At 39.8% G+C, this 24,398-nt stretch overlaps 1 long non-coding RNA gene across 1 annotated transcript; it reads right to left on the bottom strand.

Moving 5' to 3' along the window:
* Positions 1–1,893: 1,893 nt before the first annotated feature.
* LOC124059803 lies at positions 1,894–18,979 on the bottom strand. The gene is made up of 3 exons (XR_006843439.1): positions 18,868–18,979; positions 15,867–18,203; positions 1,894–7,593 (listed from the first exon to the last, which is right to left on the bottom strand). It is a non-coding gene; the product is annotated as an uncharacterized LOC124059803 (long non-coding RNA).
* Between the last annotated feature and the right edge of the window lie 5,419 nt (positions 18,980–24,398).

Genomic DNA, 24,398 nt, shown 5'->3' with positions numbered 1-24,398 from the left:
TTGATCAGTCAGCCAACGTTGTTATTTACTACATCTGTTTCTTGTTTGCTACATTCTCATAAGGTTTGAAGTTGATAAACTGTCATGAGACTAGATTCCTGATGTCTCCCGGCTCCAGTTTGAAAGTTGAAATGTAATATAAATGACTCTTCTCACACACTGCTTGCTCGTCAAACAGAGACCTCGGTGCATCTGAAGTAGCACAGAAACGGTCAACATGAGCAAAAAACTGTATGACTCAGTGGGTATTTTCCTTCAAGGCTGGGTGAACTTCTAAGGGAATTGTTACACTCAAGAGGCAAGTAGGACATTATATTTCTGTTTACATAAAACATCTTTCCTTGTTCCAGTGACAGTGACTTGAGGCTGCAAGCCAGGGATGGGATTCATGCTTGAGCTGGCACACTAACCAAAGACTAAAATAGGAGCGCAGCAAACAATGGACAAAGACACTGAGGAGAGATCATAAATGTTTCTGGTACAGAGAGTGCAGAGGGTAAGAGAGAACAGGAAGAGACGAAAGAGACACTGGTTTATTAAATCATACTATATTATACATTTGGGCTTGTCAGATATATGCTGGAGACTACAGGCTGGTGTGTATGAGTCTCTGTGTGTGTATGCGTAAATGCATTTGTGTCTGTGTGTGCGCAGAGGACAGTCACCCATATTAGCCAGGTCAGTGGCTGTCTCATGGGGTGCCTGAGGACACACTAGTTTATCTGGCTGGCTGAACATGGCTGCACACCACAGCACAGGTCTGCCAAAGTAACAATACTACTTAAAAACAGCTCTGCTCTCTGGGTGATAACCTTGTTTTCATACTGCTAGTGCATTCAAAACAATAAGGAATTAGGCTGCATCCCACTGACAAGCCAGGAGGATAAACAAGAGCACAAAGCCTCAGAGGAGCTAAACTTGAGTGCCTGGTGCTTGCGCTCCACAAGCACCAGGCACTCAAGTTGAATCTGGCTGATAAAAACTGAAAGTGTGAGTGCAACTAAACAAAATTTACATCTTAATTTAGTTATTCCAACTCATTTGAAAGATCCTCCATGAATAAGAAAACAGAGTTTGGAGGAGTTTGGGTGGTTTTCAGTTTCACCAGCTGGTCAGCTGAATGGAATTTTGGAATTTGAGTTAAGGCAAGAATCAAAAGGAATCATGATACAAGTATGAAAAAGATCTATGAAGAAGTGTGAAAGAAGTTCTCTTTACTTCAGAGAAAGTAGCAATAAAATAGTGTACAAAGGACAGTTAGGCTGCAAATCTTCAGTAAAGGACAAAAGTATTGCCATCAAAATGTACTTTAAAATATAAAAAGTGTTGGTTCTTTTCAGGATAATGTAGAATATAATATGGATTATAATTACTGATGCATTAAAATTGACATTGTTTTAATAAGGGGATAATTAATTCAATAATTAATGTATTTCTTAATTGTTTATTGTGCATTATTTGTCTAAATCTGGAAACGATTGTGACTAAGGTTAGATAATAAATGAAATGGAGTAAAAAGTATAATATTTCCCTCATACTTATCGTGGCATAGTAATCTCATCTCCCCTCCAGTGTGTGTCTGTATCTTACTCAATGACTTGACATTGACAACATTTATCAAAAAGCAGGTTTGATTGGCTGAGTAGCATCGTCTAAGGTAATTTACAACACACATAATAAAATAAATCAAATATAAATAAAAAGAACAGATAGCAAAACTCAGTGACAGTGTTGTTTTTTCATTTTTATTGTCTTTACTGGAACTATACATTATGTATATATATATATATATATAAACATTACATGGAAGTACATCAGATCTCACAGCATTTGTTCAACGGTACTCTCAAGGATCATAGCAGACTGTTTCTTTAATATAAACATAATGTTCTTACACAATTCTTTTTTTTTCCATCACCAAAATAAATTCATCACATATTATCGGGGGCGGGGTCCTCCAGTACATCTGACACTGTGATACAGCTTCCTTGATTAGTGCTATAGCAGCTACCTTCTCGGTATGGTAAATCAGTGTGTGCCACAAAATTTTGGTTAAAAGATCATTTCTTAGGGCTTTAACACATGAACCATGGCCCTGTAATATGAAACAGCTAGTATGTGCTGCAGCTATTGCAGAAAATACAGTAAAACTGGAATCTGTTATACACAAAATCGTGTAATATTTCAGCCTTTCTATGCAAATCAGTTTTTTTCTTACCAAAGACTGATTTCCCCCTCCTCAGATCTACAATAATTCAGTATTCTTCAGCTTTGTTTGTCTCAAATAGCATTAAAATGTCTCAGGGATTATCTTGTCCACATTATTTCCTCCTGCCTGGTCTCAAACAGGCAGTCTGTGTCCAATGTGCCCTCTCAGGCTCAAAATCAATTCAGCTCATGCATCATGAAAAAACATGAGGATTCCTCTTTGCTTTGGCTGGACATAACGCGGTCCAACTCAGAACCAACATCTGCCTGTCTCTGAACAATGTTTTCTTGTTTTCAGTGTTTTGTGTTAACAATCCATGCTGGGGGCAGTGCCTGGGACTCCCAGGTGTATTCTGATGCACCTGTATTTCCTCCGGCGTTGAAGACTATTTCCATAACAAACTGCGTGTGTACATGTTAGCTTATTTCTAAAATGATTAAACAAAATACCATAAAGAGGCTTTAAATCAAATAAATCATAAATCTCTGTGTTTTGAGATATTTGGGTTGCATTGTTAAAAATCTCCCTCTCTCTCGCTGCACGTGTTTGTGTGTGTGTGTGTGTGTGTGTGTGCGTGTGTGGAGAAATATCTGTTTACACAGTCACACTGTGAGGCCCTTATGGGCACAAAACACAAGTCCCCATAATGTATAAATCATTAAATATTAGGGTGAAGACTTGCTTTAAGGTTAGTTGAGGTTAGGGTGAGGATAAGGTAAATAATGTTTATTGTTGTGGTGAGATGGTGGTTAATAATAATAATAATAACTTTATTTATATAGCACTTTTCAAAACTCACAGTTACAAAGTGCTTCACAATAAAAAAAATTGCAAACTGCCTCCAGGAAGTTAATTTAAGTCTATGTAATGTCCCCAAAAGTGATAGAAACACAACTCTGTGTGTGTGTGTGAATGTGTGTGTGTTGGCACAGCAGATGGCCAGGACTTGCCCTCTAGGCACTCCCCTCTTATTGGTTAGTTTGGCAGTGAGTCTGTCATGTTAAAACTGGTCTCAACTGAAAACCTGAACTGCATGCAGAATACACAGTAACATTTAGTATAGCCCAGGTATCTTTAGTCATGAGTTAGGCTTAATATACTGCCTAAGAATTGATAAGTTGAGTTTTTTTTAAATATATACTAAGATTTTAATATTAAGTTAAAAAGATTTAATATTGGTACAAAATAAATGCCTTTCGGTTGTTTCAGTCTAAAAATATCATTTTACCTCTGGACTTTGAAAACCCACACTGGTAAAATTGGTAGTCTGCCACTTTCGAAAAAGCCGCCCTTTAAAAAAAGGTTCATAAATAGTAACCAATTGCTTTAGCTATGGGTAATAAATATTTTCTTTACAGATCAATGAGAAACCTTTTCTAGGAACTTTAACATGTATTCATTCTCTCAGCTAATAATGCAGTTGTATGGGTTTTCTAATAAGGCATATAACATTAGTAAATCAGAGCAAATGATTTATAGACCATTAATAAGTTACAACTTCTAAATCTTGTATAAAAATCTTTTTGACAGCACAAAAGTTGTTCTTATTAATGGTTTCTAAATGATCTGTAAAGCACAGGTCAATTATTCAGATTTATGGTATTTATTAATACAGCCATTAGTTACATCTTACAAGCTCTTTATAAAGGGAGCTTTATTAGAAAGCTTTATTAGAAACCTGAGCTAAGCAGTTGCTTGTTTATTTTGTTAGTTTGCCAACACCACCTGACAATTTAGAGGCAGCACAAAGTGATCCAATAATATCGTCAATACTTTTAGGTATTTCAAAGTATATCCAAATGTGTTTCTGCTGTGAATTGGACTGTTCCAGTCTGGCAGCAGATGTCTGGCAAACCAAGGCTGGCTTATACTGTGCTTTCATGCACACTTAAAATGGATCTAGCTCAACAAACCCCACTGTACTGTTATTAGATGTGACAGGAAGTAAATGTGCAAGTCACATCGATCTCAGGATGCTGACAGTTGAACCTCCTGATGTGTGTTGAAAGATGGGGTAGAATTAAGCTTATGAAGACTAGTATCTAGTGTGTGTATGTGTGTGTGGGCTCTTTATTTCTGTTTTAGCGAGGACCAAATAGAGATTCAGATATTGAAGGCGGGGTTGTTTTAAAGGATGTTTGGGCTGGTTTTCACCTCTTCAGTGGGCTTTTTGAGGCTTTATGGCTTTATTTCAAGTTGTTTAAGTTTGAGCTGTGTAGCTGTATCACACTGAACTGATTGATCTCAGAATGTGGAAACACTAAAAATAAATTAAAGGAGCAGGAAGCAGAAGCTGTTAGATGATCATAGATTAAATCTGTTTGCGAGAGTAACTACTACTTCATCTGAAGGTACAATAATAAAGGAATTACTAAAGCAAATATGGCAGGTTGAAGTTAATCCGCAAAGTTGTTGCATGATGTGCAATAGATATTTTCAAGTCTATCTTTCTAATTCCCTTCAGATAAGTTTTGTATGTCTTCATTCAGTATATTGTTTTTAGTAACGTCACCACATCCCTAATCTCAGCATTTACTTTGGTGAGATCAGCTTCACACATAAACCCTAAGTTTTATTTATGGATTTTATTTTACCCTAATTCTTAGTTTTCTTTTAAGGTTACATAAAATCTGTGTATTCAGCATATTGTGTTTAAGGTTACGGTGGAAGGGGGGAAATGCAAAGAGAGAGCATCCTAAGGTATGTTATTTATACATCACAGATAACTGAAATATGAACAGTTTTGATTCATCTTCTTTGCTGTTTTGGAACTCAGTGAAGCAACTCGTTCATCCAGCATTCTGAAGACATGGCCATGGAGGTACTTATCTGAACCCTCTATAAACCTTTTATAAAAAATGAACAGTTTCCACCAGAATCATTTTCATTCCAAACATTTTGCAATTGTGACTTTCAGATTTTTACAAAAGTCACTTGTCCAAACAAAACACTCAATGACACTAAAACTAAGAGCATACATACACAATGTAACAAGGAATTTTATATGCAATGATTATCAAAATCTGGATACTTATTCTCACAAGCTGACATGTAAAATTGAAGTAGGTTAAGTGAGCAGTCAGAGTTTCTGGGGTCCTTGTCACTGTGTCTTTGTCCCCTGAACGTCTGACTGATGATGTATGAAATGAACTCTGTTTCAGCTCATGGGTGTATGAGTGTGTATATAGATAAAAGTGATGTGCTATGTTAAAGGACAGCAGACACTCGTGTGGGTCCTGTCAGTACTATGTCTTCTCTGGCGTTAGCTTGTTGGTGGAGAAGAGAATGACGAGGATGAAGTGTATATTCAAGCCAGTCCTAGCTCCTCGTGTGTCAAATGCAATTAGGTTTACTCTTCCATTAGAAGCACAGTGCCTTAACCTAAAATCATATCCGTAGTGACAAGCAGCTTCAGTAGAAATGCTGTAACCCAATCCCAGGGAGTTTTTTGTGCCTTCTTGAGTTTCGAGACAAATGGTGGGACTTTGCACAGAGGATTCATGTCCTCCTTTTTCAGACAGTCCACACTGGTTCCACCTGATTCTTGTGTAGCTGTTGCATTTGTTGCGCTGCAGTTGAACGCTGTCTTGATTTGTGTGACATTGTCTCAGTTCCACACTTTTTCCTCCTCCATGCTGCTCCTTGCCTGGCTTACAGATGCAATCACAGAACCATGACCCCAGAAAATAGACCATTATTCTGAGGTACCAACCTCCCACAGAAAGATCTTTGATGCTGTGCAGAGCTGCTGTACAGACTGAAAAATTGATACCATCTAGTTCCATTTCTGGGTGTTTTAAACATCAATAAGCATGTAAAACAAACAGAATTACTGTAAAAATGGCAGCTTTCACATCAGATATTTTGGTCAAAGTGTGATAGAGATTATAATAATATAAGCTTAAGTAAAGCTCTCATCATGCATGTATGTGAAAGAGCACTGCATCAAACACTAGCTGGAAGACACAAATTTATACAACAAAGTTACAGTTTGTAACGTGTATTTCTACTGTAGATTAGTGTTTGAACAAACATCCTTTTCTTAAGCTCCACATATCACTTTTTTGGCCTCTAAATTCTCTCAGCACCTTGTGCTCACCATGTTCCCATGTTAGTATTAGAGTATCACTATATTATTAGGCACAGAAACCTGCTGAGAATAACATACAATGCTCAAATCAGCTGTGAACCTGGATAAACTTTGGCACAATATATACAGGAGTTGTGGGAGAACGAGATATGGTCACTGGCACACCTGGCTGTTAGGTACAGGTACTCTCTGGTGTGGCAACTTATCTCATAACTGATGCTGTGTTCGGGCACACATATCAGGTGGAGGTGTATATGTAGACGAAAACTAGCAGCAGGAGGTTGAGTACGATGCCGATGACTCCTAGCACAGCCAGGAATCTCTCCTCTGGTGTGCTTAAGTGTCGACGTGTTAGGTCCATGTAAAAATCTTTCAGCGACTCTACCGACTATGGAAACTGATATTTAGCAGTGAGTGAGAAATAATTATCTGTATACTTATATTAATGTTCTGTTCAAATATGGGTGCTCAGGAGATTTTTGGTCAATTTTAATTCTTCAGTAGCGTTAAATCAAAGGTGCTTTGTTTGTTAAATGATTTAGATAAATGTAACTGGCAGTGATAATGTCTTAAATCTAACAAATGAGCTCGATCGCAGAGAAACCGCACACTTTTACATGTCATGTGACAAAGTAGAGGATGCAGCACAGTCAATATAACCACCATCAATTCAAAGACTATTAAGAGAATGAGTCTTGCAGACTAGGCAATCACAGAAATGCTAGGCCCAATCATGGATTAATATGAATATGCAGACATGTCACCATTATGAGACAAGACACACTGTCAGCAGTCATTTGTCTTAAAAAAAAGGGGAGAAACAGTTTAAAAGTGGAGGGAAGAGCAGACGATTCCACCTGCAGATCCTCCTCTCTGATCGGCAGCAGTCTTTAGCTAACAGAGCAAAGCTGTCTTTGAGAGATGCGGGTGTAGATAAATATGGCTACTATCCAGCTGAACGCGCTGCCAATGATCTCCACATCTTACTCCGTACTGTGAATAATCAAACCCTCTCTGTGTATAAATACTTAAAGAGGTGTGTGGCAGTGTGGAGAAAAGTTGGGGACAGTGCCAACGTCTTTCGCTCAGCAAACCTTAGGTGACGGAGGTGTAGATGTAGACAAATATGACCACTAAAAGATTGAGGATGGTTCCGATGATGCCCAGCACGGCTAAAATTCTCTCCTCGCGGTCGTTCGTGGAGTCGTCCTCTCTTGCGTGAGCGCTGCAGACATAGCGGCTGCCGGGGACCATGGTTACCATCACAGAACCCCACCCCCACAGGGCGCGACGCCTAGATATGGAGGCAGTGAACAAAGGAGGGAAGGTGAGGACAAAGTTGAAATTAGAGAAGACAGGCAAATGAGAGGTTAATTATTTCTGACAGAGTAGATGAAAATCATCCCTCCCACAAAGATACACACACATTTTCAGCTACACACTTAACTTTTCCTGCATGCATCTGAACATTGAATATTAACCAAAGACATATAAAAAGTTAGAAGTCAGTAGACAATGAAATGAGACTTTGTCTTAGTTTGGCTACCATTTGTCACACCCTGGGTTTCTGTCTGTTGATTTTTGGTCCATGTGTCTTGTGTTTCCATGTGTTATGTTCAAGGTTTTTGTCATGTCCTGTTTTATTTTGAAAGCGTCACTTCCCCTGTGTGTCTCTGGTTCATTCAGCTTTGCTTTTGTTTAACCTGATTGCTTTCTCCTCCCTTGATGTGTTTCACCTGTGTCTTGTTATCTCGTCTATTTAGTCCTCGTCTTCCCTGTCACTGGTGTCTGTGTGTTGTCTCCATGTTTTCACCGTGCCTAGATTTACTCTTTCATGCCATGCTTTTCGCCTCAGCTTTTTGTTCCCTTACCACAGTAAGTGTTAGTCTTTTGAGTTTTGATTATTATTATTAAAGACTATAAGTTTGGACCTCTGCCTCATCTGCGTGCCCATTTTTTGACCCTGCATCGGGGTTCAGCTCTCTCTGCATCTGCGACGACGCCGTACTTTTTTGACACCATTTTCCTTTTCTTCTGGAACTTTTGTGTTGTTTCTCCCTCTTTTGGCGTATGTCCTGTTTGCTTTTTTCCTTCTTTCTACGTTTCCGTCCACTTCTCAAATGGCTTTTGTTTTCACCATGTTTTCCCACATATCATATCAAGGAGTCATATCACACACCTTCTTCACATTCACACACTAATATTTGTCTAATCATATTCTTCATTCATATTCTGTAATACTTTGTTATTCTACTCTTCAACTATTAATTATCATTTTTTTCTCTCCCTCCTTTTATAACTCCTATAAAATCCTTTCTTTTATCAATAGATTTTACTTGAACAATCAATATAATTAATAAGGCAATTTGCTTTCAATAATTACTTTCACAAATTTAAAGCTGGTTTTAAGATTTGTTAAAGTCCTTAGTCCCCCTTCTTTCGGTTCATTTCTCACAAAGTACTAGTGTTGATGTGGGACCAGTGGTGTCTGTTAAAAATGGATGAGGTCGGATGCTGATGAGGGAATTATCTGCAGTCCTCTGAGACATTTTGAGAACACAGAGACAAAGGGAGGTTAGCATGAGGACAGCGCAAGTGAGTGTATTTATATCTATTTGTGTGCCTATGTGTGTGTGAGACAGAGAGAGAGAAAATGAGAAAGAGTTCTAGGCTTTACACAGAATATGAGGTTTCCACTACACTGAGCTGTCCACAATTAGGCCAACTGGTCTGTTACATCAGCTGTCAATAATTTCCAGTATTTCAATAGAATTACAGAGCAGTAGTAGATGATTGAAAATACACTGCTGCATGATGTATTCTTATTGGCAATCTTAACCTCTCCCTGATCACTATCATAGACAGTACAATAAATACTGAATGGAGCCATCATGACTAATTTCCCCCAGGGATCAATAAAGAATTTCTGATTCTGATTGTAATTCACTGTTCATGCAGTAGACTTTATAATAAATAGGTTCACACAGAGAGCAAAGAAAACATTTGCCTTGTGTTATTCGCACAAGTTTGATTGCAAAATCATTTATGTTTATTCGGGTTACTTGCATTTGACTGCACATTTATTAACCTCAGTCAGCCAGGATACGTTACTGTACATTAGCCAGAGGCTAGCAAACAACATCAGGCACCGACAGTGTGTCTGTCTGTGTGTTTGTATTCAGGATAGCCTCAGGTTATTTCTGTTATTTTCTTTTCTTATCTTCTCCGTACGTTCATTAAGTGAAGTACATTTCCACATCCATTTAGCAGTCAATTAAGAGAATTTCAGTACATTACAGTGTATTTCAGCAGTTTTCTGCTGCAGAGGTGGAGAAGTGAGAGTAAAGATGAGTCCATTTTCTAGTCCAAAAAGGCTGTGCAAGTGTGACAGCAAACCACACAGCAAGCCATATTATTTGTCAATTATTTGCATGAAAAAGCACCACGTACACGGCAGAGCGGTCAAGATCAGTCACATGAATTCATTTAGGTGAAGGCTAGCAAATAGCTTGCAGTAAATTGTCATTCAAAGTGGCCATGCACAAATTTAAGCCTTAAGAGAGAGTTTTGTAAAACTTTATCACACTTGTCATAGACAGGAAAATTACATACAGAACAGAGGCAGACTGAAACGTGTTGATTTCTGCTGCAAAGTTACACATTTTAACATGGGGTCTTCATGGGGAATGACTTGCTTTTGGAGCAAGCCTCAAGTGGCCATTCAAGGAACTGCAGTTTTTTAGCACTATTGCACTGACTGGGCACATCTTGATGAAATCAAAGATCCTTGCCTTCATACTGTAGATGCAAACACAAAAATATATATGTACTCAAAACTTTCTTGAAGGTTTATATTTACTTCACTCTACTACCCGCTTGTTGGTCTATTTTTTTTATTTTGTTGGTGCACTGAGTACATATTTCAACATCCATCAGCTGTTCTGGCAGCCCAAGTGTGTGTGTGTGTGTGTCTGTGTGCATGTGTGGATGCATAGCTCTGTAGTTGTGGGGGGAAAAAACTGTTTATACAGTCACATTGTGAGGATCTTATGGGCACAAAATGCAAGTCCCCATAACATAAATCATTAAACATTAGGGTGAAGACTTGCTTTAAGTTTACACTGAGGTTAGGGTTAGGTTAGGTGGTGGTTAAGCCTTCAGGAAGTGAATGTAAGTCTATGTATGTATTTGTCCCCAAAAGTGATGGAAACATGACTCTGTGTGTGTGTGTGTGTGTGTGCAGTTTGTTTTTATTCATGTGTGCATATGTAGAGTAAGGACAGGAACATAGCACTATCTTTTGATGCCACTTAGCCATTCAACAGTGTGATGTGATTATTTCCAACCCAATTAGAGGCAATGCATGGCACACCTCAAAACTCACGGCCACAAAAGACAGACAAGACGAGAGAAAGAAGATGACCAAAAAAAATGGAGGAAACAAAGAATAGCGCATCCAAAAAAATGAAAGAGAAAACATATGAGCTATAACTTGCTTCACCAACATAGATCTGATTTTTCTGAACATTTTTACCTTTATTCACCTGCCCAAGTGTTGACTGTAAAAGAGTTGTTGTTGTGAAGGTGTTTAGATCATTAAATATTTGGGGACTTCACACTGCAAATAAAATTGTGGGCATACTCCCAACAGCTGGACATATGTCAGAGTGTGTGCAAATAATGGTTCGTGAATGGCTTCTCCTGGTTTCACATCTGTATACCATCAATTTATTCATGTACCTTTGTTATTGGTTGCCTGAATGTGTGCCAAATTGTGTGACTTCCTCCAGGAGCTGACAGTATTTCGAGTTAAATATGTTTGTTAGATTATATCTGTGAACTGTAAATTCACAAAAAAGGAGAGTGTGTCAGTGCCTGGCTTTCAGCCCTTTATACAAATGAAAAACATGCATGATTGGTCTCACATATGTGTTCCATAGTTGCACATGCACAGTATTATGCAATATTGTTAAATTACAGCATTCCAAGACATTCCAAGAACAGCCTCTTTATCTACTACTCTTTCTTTCCCTTCTTCCTTTGGTCCCTTCAAGAAGACACAATCTTAATGAAGCGCAGCAGCTCAAGCATTTAGCCATACAAATTAATATTTGAATGCGCCCATTCTGTTTCAGCCATTTAAAACTCCATTTTACCATAACAAAAGAGCAGGAAGAATTAGATGCGGTGGTCTTGAAATAACCTATAAGACCTAAGATCTAACGTAAATACTACAATATCGATTTCAATCCAAGGGATTAGTTATAAAGTTCTCCCTGCAGTATCGTGAAGCCATATAATTAAATGTGTAATTATAGTCACTGTATAGCAATCATAACTGGAACCAGCACACTGCAACAGCTGCATATGAGAAATAATACACTTAACTTGTACTGGAACCAAACACTGAGTGCAGAGTGCAGAGTAGCACCAAGGAAAACACAACTTCCTCGCCGAACGAGCAATACAAGGCAGTCTGGCCCATGAAACTCATGCATAATATTCATCATAATTGGTGCAGATAGCCGCTCTGCTTATTTCACTGTCAAATTAATTTATGTAGGGTGTGATATAAATTCCCTGCGGAAGGTCGATCTGCAGTGCAGTGCACATTACTGTGGGAGTCTGAGTCTGAAAGGTTACACTGCGATTCATTACCAAGGTAATCTCATGGAAATATCTGGAATGAAAAAAGACCATGAGAAGCATATTCTACACCAGGAAGAAAAAAACGAATTACTTTAGGAGAAGAAGTTACTAATACAGTAAAATAACATCTTTGGTGAAGATAAATAAGCACTTGTGTTTGTTACTGAAACAGCCAGCAACCACTACTTAATGCGGACATAACCAGGAGGTTTAATCTTCTTGAAGGACTATTTTGCCCTTCATTTCACATGTTGAGTTTCCTCTGAGATTGTGAGATACTTTCAACGAGCTTGATAAACAAAACATTTAACTTTAGGTTTTATTAGTGGCATTTCAGTAGGTAGAGAGTCTGTTGAGGATGGGGTTTGATTTTATCTGATGTGGCCTTATCACTAAGGGATTGAGTTTGAATATCACATGCAGAAAATCTGTTTTTGCATCAGTATTGCAAATATTGAACAGTATAACAATTTTTCACAGATGATATGAGGATTGGTTAAATCACAGGAGATGCAAATTTGTGGAGGGACTGATAAATAATTTTTTGCCTGTCATCACAACACATAACAGACAATTTACAGAACTTAATCACTGCTTCAGCTGAATAGGTTTCCGCAATCCTTAAGCCTTAAAGGTGATGAAGAAGCAACACACTTTTATATATATTATGTGAGATGACAACTACCTTCGAAAATGTGCCCTTAGAGAGAGAGAAAGATTGCATGGAACATTAATGATCTTCAATATATAATAAGACAGAGGGGATGAGCAGAGAGGCAGCTCAACACTCCGTACAAGAAAGTGAAACAGACAGACAAACGCATACATACGGTACAAATGAGATGACCTAAGAAGAGGCAGAAATGCTGAAATGTTGCACTGTTTGGCCCCATCTAATGTTTGCATTTAAATCATCAGTTTAAAAATGGATTTAATCTCTACATCCTTGTGTTCTTGCAATCTCTCTGAGGTTATCTATCTACATCCAGTACTGAATGTCCACAGACACAAACAAACTTGAACTGACTGGCATTGGCACCTTAGATGGATATACAGTATACATAGTACACTAATGATTCAGAGAACATTAGTTGTATTCTTACATCATAAAACAATTTGCATACTACATGTGCGCACTGAACAAAGCCTGATATTTAATCCATAATCTCTGTGTTACTGTGGATTGTATTGCAGTTGATTGTGGTATTAATGGAATAAAATGAAAGTCAGACAAACATGTAAATGGTTAAATTATGACTCACTGGAACAACTCTGTGTTTTATCTACCCAGCAATCATAGCCAAGGCTGATGGTATTTTGATAATAGCAGATTTCATTCTGTTTCCCCTCGAGAGGATGTTTTGAAAGCAATGAATTTCATTTAGTTTCCCACAGCCACCAACACATCACGCGACCTGTGCACCACAGCTGGCAGCTGTTAGACATCATCGAGCAAAGAGAATGTTTGAGTTATGTTTTATTGCTTATCCTCTTCCCAACATGTTCTTTTAGAAACATGATGCACTGAAAATGACTGCAAATATGATCTCCACTAATTTAACTCACTGTCACTTGTGTCTTCATGTAAATGCAATGATATTAGTTAAATAACATGGCCTCAATATGATAAATAAATATGTTAAAACTGAAAATACATTAAAGTACTGGCAGTGAGCCACCATGCACCATTACTGGAGCAGATCAGAATCTTTTTTGAAATCTCTTTTGGCCTGTTTATCGTGATGTCAACAGCCTCAGAGGCTTTACTCAGACTCTGGCTTTCTTCTCCAAACTCAGCTGTTTGTCTGTCTTCCTGATTCCCTACCATCTCTTATCGTCCCTGTGTGCCATTCACTGCAAGTTAATCAGTCTTGGGGTGTCCTGGTGGTTGTAAGGGGCTTTACATTTTAACCATGTAACTGGTATATTTCCAGTTTTGAGCTGGAGATCTCTGCTGCATCCCCCACCTATCTCCCCTCATTTCCTGTCAGCTCAATATCTAATAAAAGCAAAAAAGTAAAGTATTTACAAATAAAGTTAATCTATCTCACACCTATCTCTGTCAGGAAAATAATTACCAGCTTAATAATTACTTTGACTTTTGACACATTAGCATAAGCAAAAATTAAGTAGTTAAATGTAGACAATATGAGGGTAAAACCTTTTCTGATTTTCTGATTCTGATGAACTGATAGCCTAATATTGAGAGGACTATGTGTATACTCTGACCTGTTTAACCTCAGCCATGCTCCAAGGTATTAGATTATCGGTAAGCAAGACAAAATACTAATAATGTCAAATACAATATAAGCAAACTGAGCTCTATGTGGTGCGCTGTGCTGTGTCTATCAGGTAGTGATCAGGGAAAGGAGGAACAGCAGGTATAGATTGAAGCCATTGATTGGTAGTGTTATTGACTCCACAGAAAGTCTCAATCAATGATCTTGCAGCTTTGGTGCTTGCTACAATACAAGCTGTCTGTGCAGTCTTTGCAAAGGTCAATGATGCACACACACTCAAGCACATAAAGAGAGCTTGTGGGGGACTCGACGGTAAACGGATTGCAAAGTCATGTTATAAATCCTACGTGTAAAAGCACAAGCGCTTTACATGCACCCTGAGCCCATGCAGCAGAGTGATGGTGTGGGAACCAGATCCATATGACGCTGGAATGTTCCACAGCCTCATTACAAGCTAGGCTGACCAGTGCTGCTAGAATACAAGGCTGGCGGCCATAAAGCGACTGTCACTTCTCCTCAGCCATGGCCCTGCTTCTTCTACATTTGCTCTTGTGTGTTTTTATAGTGCATGAGTGTGTGGAAGACATAGATAGACAAAGGGTGAGTGTGGTTTACTGTAAGACAGTATATGTGAGTTATTCATGATGGTGAGGGGAAAGAGAGAAAGTGCATCAGTGTAAAGCAGAAAGACTGAGAGAAAGCCTGTGCGTTCGATACATGTTTTCCATCAGATAATCACAATAAAGCAGAGAGGACATTCTTCCGATAAATATTTTTTTCTAAAAAGAAAATATTTATCGGAATTCGATGGATGTATGAAGTTTTGAGAGGTTCTCAGTTATAAAACTTGCAAAAAATAGTATTGCATTGCCTTGCAGGGTGTGATGCATTTACTGCTATGCTTTCAAATAGGTATTTCTCACACAAACACAAGCACCAAGCTAAGCAGAAGCACAGTTTGCCTGACAACAAATTCACAGTAAGTAAAAGCCTTCCTCATCCAGAGGTAATAATGAGTGTATTCACAGGACAGAGAGTGCACATATCAGATCTGCTTTCAGCTTTAGACTTCATATCTCAGTGAATTATTCTAGTTTTTGGTCATAACCATATGTTAGCCTTATGTCAACAAGCTATAGGCAACAGTTACAGCCATGTGTTGCCTGGTGATTAAATCCACTGGTGTGATTTAACAACCGTCAGTGGATGTTGGTACATGATAACAAGAAATTTTGTGCCCGCATATTGGAGCAAGCATATATGCCTGATTACTGTATTTGTATACTTGATTGTGTATTTGGAGGAACCATCCTCTGACATTAATACTGTAGGGATCCTGTATGGTGAGACATGCCGTGTTTCATGGTGTTGACTCAGTTCACATTCAGGTACTAGGCTGGATGTCATGTGATCCACTGGTCACTGTATCATGTGATCCACATTGTGTGAATATATTGTGCGAATCAGTGGATGGAAATATAATACAGAGAGACCTGCACTCAATACTGCCTTCATTCTCCCGATGTGTGAGTCCTCCAACTGACCTTTCACCTTTGACCTTGACCAGTCTCCTGAGTTAATATGATGCTATCATTGGTGGACCACAGTGTACATGCACTCACCCATATCCATCTGCACTGACCGTGAAAGTGTAGTACATGTAGAGATGCGTACTCACCACACATTGCACCAGGGGGGCAGCCAAAAACTCCTGTCTTTCTTCTCTTTATCCGAGCATGTTGTCAGTTTTTTCTTCTTCTCCGTCCTGCTGGTTTCTTTCACCTTCCTCTCCTCCTCCTCCTCCTTCTCCCCCTCCCTGTCCCCCCTCTCACCACTGCTGTTCAGGTCCAGCTCTGTCGCTGGTGGGGAGAATCCACCCAATGCACACACACACACACGCACACACGAACGCACACACACACAGCTCCAGGCGATGTTTTGAAAATACACTCAGACACAGCTGGGTTCAAAGCTCGCCACACTCACACACACACACACCTCCGTACCCACACAAGCTTATGCACTAACACAGCCGAGCTCCCCGACAGTCCATACGCCCCCACACAGCCACACACACACATAAACACGCAGCTGGTCTATCCGCAGCTGAATGGAGACTGTGGCGTTGTGTCTTCCTGTGCTGTCGTCGTGATGCTTTGAGGAATCTATGGCTCAGGTCGGACTGAAGTTTTTCTTGATCACGTCAAGTTGGAGAATCACCCATCGTGGCTTATTTAGTCATGGAAAAAAAAAGACATAGTGTACATCTTGCTTCCAATTAAAAGATCCTTCGTGTTGATGCACATCAAAACATTTCCACAATTATATTTCCTCAAGCCGTAACAGCATCTCTCCACTGGCCAAATGTCTGTAATGAGGTCATTTTCAAAGACAGATGTAACAGTTACACTCAGTCCCGGGCAAATATGAAAATAGGAGGCATCAACGAATGCGTCAGCAGTGTTTGACTTTTCTCCTCTGGCACGGAATCATCTCAGAGTGCTTGGCAAAGCAGGTACAGCGGGTCATTCCAAAAAAGAAATCTGTATTCATGAGCCAGCGCTGGTTCTTGTTCTCATAGAAAAGAAATTGTTGTCACCCTGAACGTGGTCTCAGTGAGCTCCCAAATGTCAATTCCCTTTGTCCTTGTTGTTCCCACACAAGACAGGTACAGTTCTTCTCTCTGTAGCCACTCCACTTTCCCCAAGAAACTGCACAGCTGGTCAGAAGAAAACCTCCAGGAAGGAGAGTCTTGGCTAATTTGTGTGTCTTGTTTTAATTTGTAACAACAACTCAACTTTACCACACTCAGCTGTCGTCTGACGCACTTAACAGCTTGTCTATTCCTATGTAAAAAGCCCTCAGAATAAAAAATCAGCTGTGTTTTTTTTCCTCCCCTCTGTGGTGCAAGAAGCAAGCTCTTTCAGAGTGGCCTGTAAGCATCAATATTTAACAGGAACTTCTTGCTGTGCTGCCATCACAGTTAGAGTTTCCACGTCCCTGTCATTATGTGTTAATTGACATGCTTTCTGGTCTGCAGTGGTTGCCTCTCTTGCTGTCCTTTCAGGGATTGATTTGTTGCTTACCTCTGTAAGCCTTGCTCTTTTTTAACCCTCTCTGCTCTCACACGCGTTCTGTCTTTTGCTGTGGTCAACCTTCTCGAAGCTTGTCCTCCCCTCTCAGTAATGTTCTCACCTCGTGGCAAGACGCAGTCACTGGGGACTTTCTCCACGTAACTGCTAGAGCAGTTTTCCATGAAGCCCACCCTTCTGTCCACTGTCCATCCTGCAGCAAACCTTCATTCAACCTTCCCTCAACCCAGTTCAGTCATACCAAATCTTCCACTTTCTAAACTCAACCTCCTCTTGCCTTGTTCTCCCTCTAGCAAGCTGATTCACTTGGCCTATTTCTCACTCACTGCCTGCCAATGTGGCTGCTTCTGTCCTCATCCGGTCCTTCCTCTGTCTAATGACTGCTCAATTCCACTCAAGTCCTCTCTATTTTTTTCCTATATCACTCCCATTGTTCCTCTCCCTCTACCTCTCCTCTTGCATGCAGAATACACACAGCATTCTGGCTGCTGTGCTCTGACTCATACTGCTCTCTCCTCCCTTTTCCTTACAGAAGCTTGTAAATGCTCCTCTGTTTTTTGTTTTTTTATTTACTTTTTTCCTCCTCTCCTTAACCACACGTCAGGATCTGTTCAGCTTTTCTCTTTGTCTCAGACACCAAAATGACACCTCTGCTGAGACAGATGGAGGGACAGCATGTGGACATACAGTCAAGCAGAGAGACATAAAGGAGAATCACTTTTCCCAACAGAGACAGGAGTCTGCCTTTAAATGCTTGTCTGTGTTCTTGCAGCTGCTAGTTGTCTCTATTACAAGTGGATTCTTCTCTCCTCTTCTGACAAGAGACGTGTCTATTCCCCTGCTGGCCAGTGATGCAAGTTTGCTCCTTTATTTCCTTTCTTTACACCCTTCTGCTGTTTCTTCAAGTGCACGTTTGTCACAATCTGGAAACAAAATAGACAAAGAAAGGCTAAAGCAGTGGCAAATCTGTGGAAACACACAAATATAGCAAAGAGAGGTAGAGGAGGATCAGAGAAGAAGGATAAGTGGAGATGAATTAAAAAAAAGAGAAAAGAGATGCCCTCAGGATCTGTGGAAGTGACAGCTGAGGAGATACGGAGGGAGAGAGAGAGAAGGCAGGGAGGAAGAGGATGAAGAAGAGGGAAGAAGAGGGGGGGAGGTCACGGAGAGAAGCTTGTGTGTGGGTGGAATGGAGAGATGATTGTAAGATGGATATGGGGTGAAGTGAGAGGAGGAGCTTGCCAGATAAAAGAGAGGAAAGAAAGAATGGATGGACAAAGGGATGAGTGGATACATGCACAGAGATGGATGGATGGATGGATGGATGGATGGATGGATGGATGGGGGTTAGATGAGGGGATACAGGAAGAGAGAGATAGACATGCAGTATATATGGATTTATGGATGGATGGATGAATGGTTTGACAGGTTGAATGCTCTTCTGTGACATCCAGGATATCTTTGATGTGGCTGTCGTGGAAGAAAAGGCCTCTCCCAGTCTCTAATTAGTCAAAGCTGTTAGTATTCAAAATATATCATAGAAATATTTTATCATTTAAAACAGTCCACAGCTCTTTGAAATTTTACCTGCATGGGAATCCTGTTGTATACTGCTCCTCGCCTCTCTCTTAATTTCTACCTCTGTCATCGATTCTCTCCGTCCCTCTGTCTGCTCATGCAGCCTCAGTCTGTGCTATCACTAAAATGCAGCATCCCTCATCCCTCCTCCTCCTCTCTCTGTCTCTCCCACAGTGTTTCCCTCATTTCCCTCCCTCCTTCTCCCCCCTCTGCTCCCCAGTTCTCTCTATATTTGTTCGTGTCTCTGCCTCTGTCTCCCACTCTCTCCCTCCATCTCCTCTCCTCCTTCTTCTTTCTCTACCCCCCCCAATCCACCTCGCCGTCTGTCTCCCCCCTCCATATTCCATCACCACCTCCCCCACTCTCTCTCTCTCCCTCTCTGTCTCTCTCGATGTCCTTTTGCTTTTTTCACCCTTCTTCACTAAGAGAAGCTTCGAGAACACAGTGGACTGGCTCTGGAAGTGGAAAGCTCTCAGGACATGTGAACACCATTCATAACCCTGCTGCATGAATAATACACAGAAATACATTCATATTTTCTCATGTGCATGCACATGTGGAGAACACACACACTCACACACCATCCATCAACATCTGGCAAAAACAAAAACACACCCTGCTGAAAAATGAGTATACAACAAGGTTTTTGTTATGCATGCATGCATACCTGAACAACAGTGCAGTCACACATACACACCCTAAAACACAAAACACTGAAGGCATCGGGAAAGAAACCATTTTGCTGCAGTGTGAGAACAGAGCTGCAAATTGATGAAAGATTGAAGGGCAAATATACGTAGTGCATGTTGATGTGACTGCCCCCACACAAACCACATATGCAAACACACATAGTTCACATGCCGGGCCAAGAACGTTCCCATTTGAAAGGAAAATTCAGACCGACAAATAGCGAACGAGCCATTGAACAAATAAATGAAAAATCATCCCCATTAGGATTGTGTGAGCAGGGAAAGAAAGAAAGAGACCTGAGAAAAGAAAAGGAGAGAGAAAACACTGCCTGTTTCTGTGTGTGTGTCTGCGGTCATATACTGAACATTTGTCATTTGTGCATACACGCATTAACTATGACATGTATATCTCACATCATCCTTTGTGTGGGTGCATGTATGCATGCGTGTGTGGACACATATTCCTTTTTGGGGACAAAAATCTGTTTACACAGTCACACTGTGAGGACTTGCCTTATTTATGGGCACAAAACACAAGTGCCCACAACATAAAACATTAAATATTAGGATGAAGACTTGCTTTGAGGTTAGGCTGAGGTTAAGGTTAGGTTAAGGTTAGGGTTGGGATTAGACAAGTAATGTTTATTGTTGTGGTTAGGTGGTGGGTGAGCATCCAGGAAATTAATGTAAGTCTATATATTGTCCCCAAAAGTGATGGAAACATAACTGTGTGTGTGTGTGTGCACGCATGTGTGTGTGTGTCAGCTGGTTGGAGCTGTCCTTTTGGCCTCTAGCATCACCCAGCACCACCATCTGTTCTGCCAGTCAGTTGGGAGGGGTGTATGTCTACACACATGTTTGTGCATGTATGTGTGTGTGTGTATGAGTGTGAGGGTGTGTGAGCAAAGATATTTATTTGGGTGAACTGATTGCAGATCATCAATGATCATACTAGAAGTTATATTTCTCATTTCACTCATTCAGCTCATCAAATCTAGAGCCTCAAAATAGTCGTAACTTCCAAGCAACCCACTCCAGGTCTCTTTTATTTATTGCTTCTGGGTGTAATTGCATGTAATGTCATGCCATTAGCTTGATAACCAAGCTGTTAATGAAGCTACACACATTTACAGCAGAGGAGCATACAAATGTGGCCTTTGAGCAGTGAAGCAGTGACCAAATGTTTTTATTTCCTTACACATTCTTTCTCTTTCTTTTCACTTTACAGTCTGGTCACTCATACAACCAAAAAAGATCCAAAGTTTCAAATTGGGGTCAGTAAAACTATTCCTGCTATGACTCATCAGTCCAAGATTCAGCCCCTGTTTTTGCCTGTAAATCTCAAACCAATTTCTGTATAAACCCTCAGTGTAAGATAAGTTTCAAGCCAATATTTCCAATAATTCCAGTATTTGACATTTCTTGCATTTTCTATGATTTTCCAACATATGTAATATGATCTTTTTTGATGCCAATGGATAATGATACTGCCAAGTGTTGTGCTCTTGACAGACGAGTGGATTTGGCAGGAGAGACAGACAAGCTGGCAGTGAGTCATGTCGCTGTGTTGCTTTGCCACCATCTTTTCCATCTTCCCCTAATATCTGCATGTTCAAGACAGGGTGAGCCTTTATTGTACTGTATCCCCAAGATGACCCCAGGTAGGAGTTTTGACCACTGGGTTGACAAATCAAGTACATTTGGTACAAATGGTTAAAAATAAACAAATGCTGAACATAATCCTGGAGCTTTCATATAGTCACATACAAAGTAGGCCACAGGTGAGCTGATCATTTTTTATTTATAGCAATTCATTCTCATGTGTCTCATGTAAAACAGCTGAATAGGGTTATCACCATCTTATATACTGATTGAACACTTTTAACATGTGTACAGTTCTGTCAGGAACATTAATGTTGTGAGCTGCTGACCATTTGACAGTGGGGACAAACATGAAGTGGGCCTTTTCTCAGCCATGCTTTATCCAGTCATTCAAATTTTCTCAACTGTTAGTCAATTACTCACTTTACTTTGCCCCTGGAATTGTTGCATGCTGTATTTCTACACAAAAACACACTGAGAGAGAGTTAGCCGCACTATTCATTCTGTACGAAACACAAGTTGATGGTCAAAATAGATTAGCACTAAAAGATAAATAAATTCGGCAGTGTCCACTCAGCCTGAAATCCTTTTAAGAGAAACCTCCTTCTCTGTAGTCTCCGTTGCAGCAGTCATCCATTTATGGGCTGAACGTCAAATGCATTTCAGTGTCAAAAATATCACATCAAATCAACATGACTGCACCTTTCTCCTTCAAATGCGACACAAAGATATTTTACATTACTAGCTCTCTGTACTTTGCTTTTTGACTGGCTATTTGAGGTAGAAACTCTGCTTGACTACTGATTTCACTATGCTTTTTCTAATCCTGGTCATTATCCACCGCTTGACTGACTACCCAGGAGATTCTGTTTGAACTAAGAGTCTTCATTTGTATCCAAGATCAGCCCAACAACATCATAATATTTAATTCTGCCAAGAGCTGACAAAAGAGCACATGAATTTTTGATCAAAGTTTTCTATTAAATGAGTAAACTTTTTTTTTTTCAAACCGGTGATACCTGGTTTTTAACTCTTGGCTGTTAACACAACTGACAAATTATCTTCTTCTAGGTTGATGAGCACATCAAGCAGTTATTAAGCAACATTATTATTAATTAGCTCTAATTTTGGTCTCCACCAACTCCTGAGGGAAATATTTCTTAGCTGCTGAATGCTCCACAATGCTCTCCAGCTAGTTGTGGACTCTTTCTGCTCTTTGGGGATTTTAGATCTTTTGCACTGAAAACAGCTTCGTGCTGTGGCCGAAAACAAATCTATTAGAGCAGTGTGTGTGAACCAAAATACTAAAGTTTTGGGTCAAGCAGCCAAACAGCAAGCTGAAACTTGTTGTAAAACTCAGTAAGCAGAGGGGAGCTACTCATTTGGATGAAATTTCTCTGTTGGTTCATCAGTATGAGTGCCTCCTTATCACACTGTCACAATGCCACAGTCCAGTGTCAGGGCAAGAAGCAATGTGCCTTTTATGTAACAAAGTGGTCAGAAAGTGGTCACAGTGGTAGATAGAACTGTGCTACATCTGACTTTCAGAGGTAACTAAATAGTATAAATACCAGTTATTAATACCACTATGTTAAAGTACGTAAGTAGAGTTTTCAGGTATTCTTTCTTACAATATTTACCCCTTACATTTCAACCCAAATATCTGTACTTTGCAGGCATTTTTTCAAAACAGACTTTAGGTTTAATTCAAGACAGAGTTCAATCAAAATTTGTGTGATAGTAACAGATAGAAAAGATGATTTCTGTGTGTATATGTCTGTTTGTGGCTTGCATGTGCATTGTCACTCCTGAACAAAATATGTGACTCACTTGGAAAGGTACAAGAACTTCACTTGACCAGCTATTAAAAGGAAACCAAAGTCAGCGTTATCTAATCAGCTTAAACTGTGGGAAACCAAGAGAGTATTTAGGTTTATGTTTTTAAATCTCTTGTACATCGGAAAACCTGCAATCAGACATGGTTTTAATGTCTCGTGGTACAGCAAAAAACATAGCTCAGAAAGCAGCACTGGAAATTAAGGCTGTCATGAGATGGAGCTGGTGGAGGTGACTCAACGTTTTTGTAAAATAAATACACTTAACAGCAAAGTCTAAGATTAACATTCTTGTCTGATTTTGACACCAGATTTTATGACGATCAGTGAAGTTCGCTCATGCCAGCAAGAGATAAGAAGCTGCATGCACTGCACAAACTGGATAAGGTACAGAAGAGCAGAATGATTGCAGTGGTTGTTCCTGCTATATATGGTAGAAATGTGGCAACTGTATTTACGTGATTTATGTGATGTGGAGAAAGAGGCAGAGAAAGACTGATAAACAAAGCAGACAGATGGATAATGAGGAAAAATACTGACACATTCATATCAGGCACACACACACACACGCACAGAGGCAGAGGAGCAGCAGGAACATACATCTTTTTGCTCATTCAAAAGTTTGCTGCGTCATTACCCTGATCAGACCTCTCTTTTCCTTCATCTGTCTTTTCCCTCTCTGTCCCCTTCCTCATTTCATGAGCCCAAACCTGCTTCTCTAACTGTAAACAGCAGAACACAGTAACACAAGGAGAGAAGAGATGGAGCGAGTGATTAAGACAGAAATAAAGAGACAGTGAGAGAGAGAGAGAGCTAAATTAGGAACAAAAGACAAGATACTGGAGGGAAGAATCTGTGTGTGTGTGTGTGTGTGTGTGTGCGCACGCGCGTGCTCATGCATGCAGACCATGTTTGTGTATGTGTGTATCTTAACAAAACCCTTGTGAAAGCACAGGCTACTTAATTCAGTTTTTCTGGTTCAGTCCTCCTCCTCGTTCTTATTTCTGTTCTGTTTAGGATATTTTGGGGATGTAATGAACTTATAGTGTGTGGTAACACAACACACTCAAAAGAATGAAGAATAATTGTGAAATGGAACAGTTTTTATCGGGTAATCATACATAAAACAATGAAGGAAGTACACAAAAACTTGAAGCAACATACAACTTGTGAGGTCACTTTGCTGTAGGTATTATTTGTGTGTTTTGCAAATTTGCCTAAAGCCAGCAAAAATATTATATATATACACGATGTTCCATAATTTAGAACATAGTATGCACTTTTTTCCCTCAGTAATCATGTAGGAGTGTCTTACTGTAGATCAATAGGACATCCTGTCCATTCCCTTTGAGTCTGATCCAGTTCAGAGATATTCATCGTCTTAATCAGACATAGATCCATTAGATATAATTAA

Source organism: Scatophagus argus, chromosome 5 (assembly GCF_020382885.2).
Source record: "Scatophagus argus isolate fScaArg1 chromosome 5, fScaArg1.pri, whole genome shotgun sequence".
Classification (NCBI taxonomy): domain Eukaryota; kingdom Metazoa; phylum Chordata; class Actinopteri; family Scatophagidae; genus Scatophagus; species Scatophagus argus.
The sequence above is the reverse complement of the archived record's forward strand: the minus strand, read 5'-3'. Positions and strand labels throughout refer to the sequence as shown.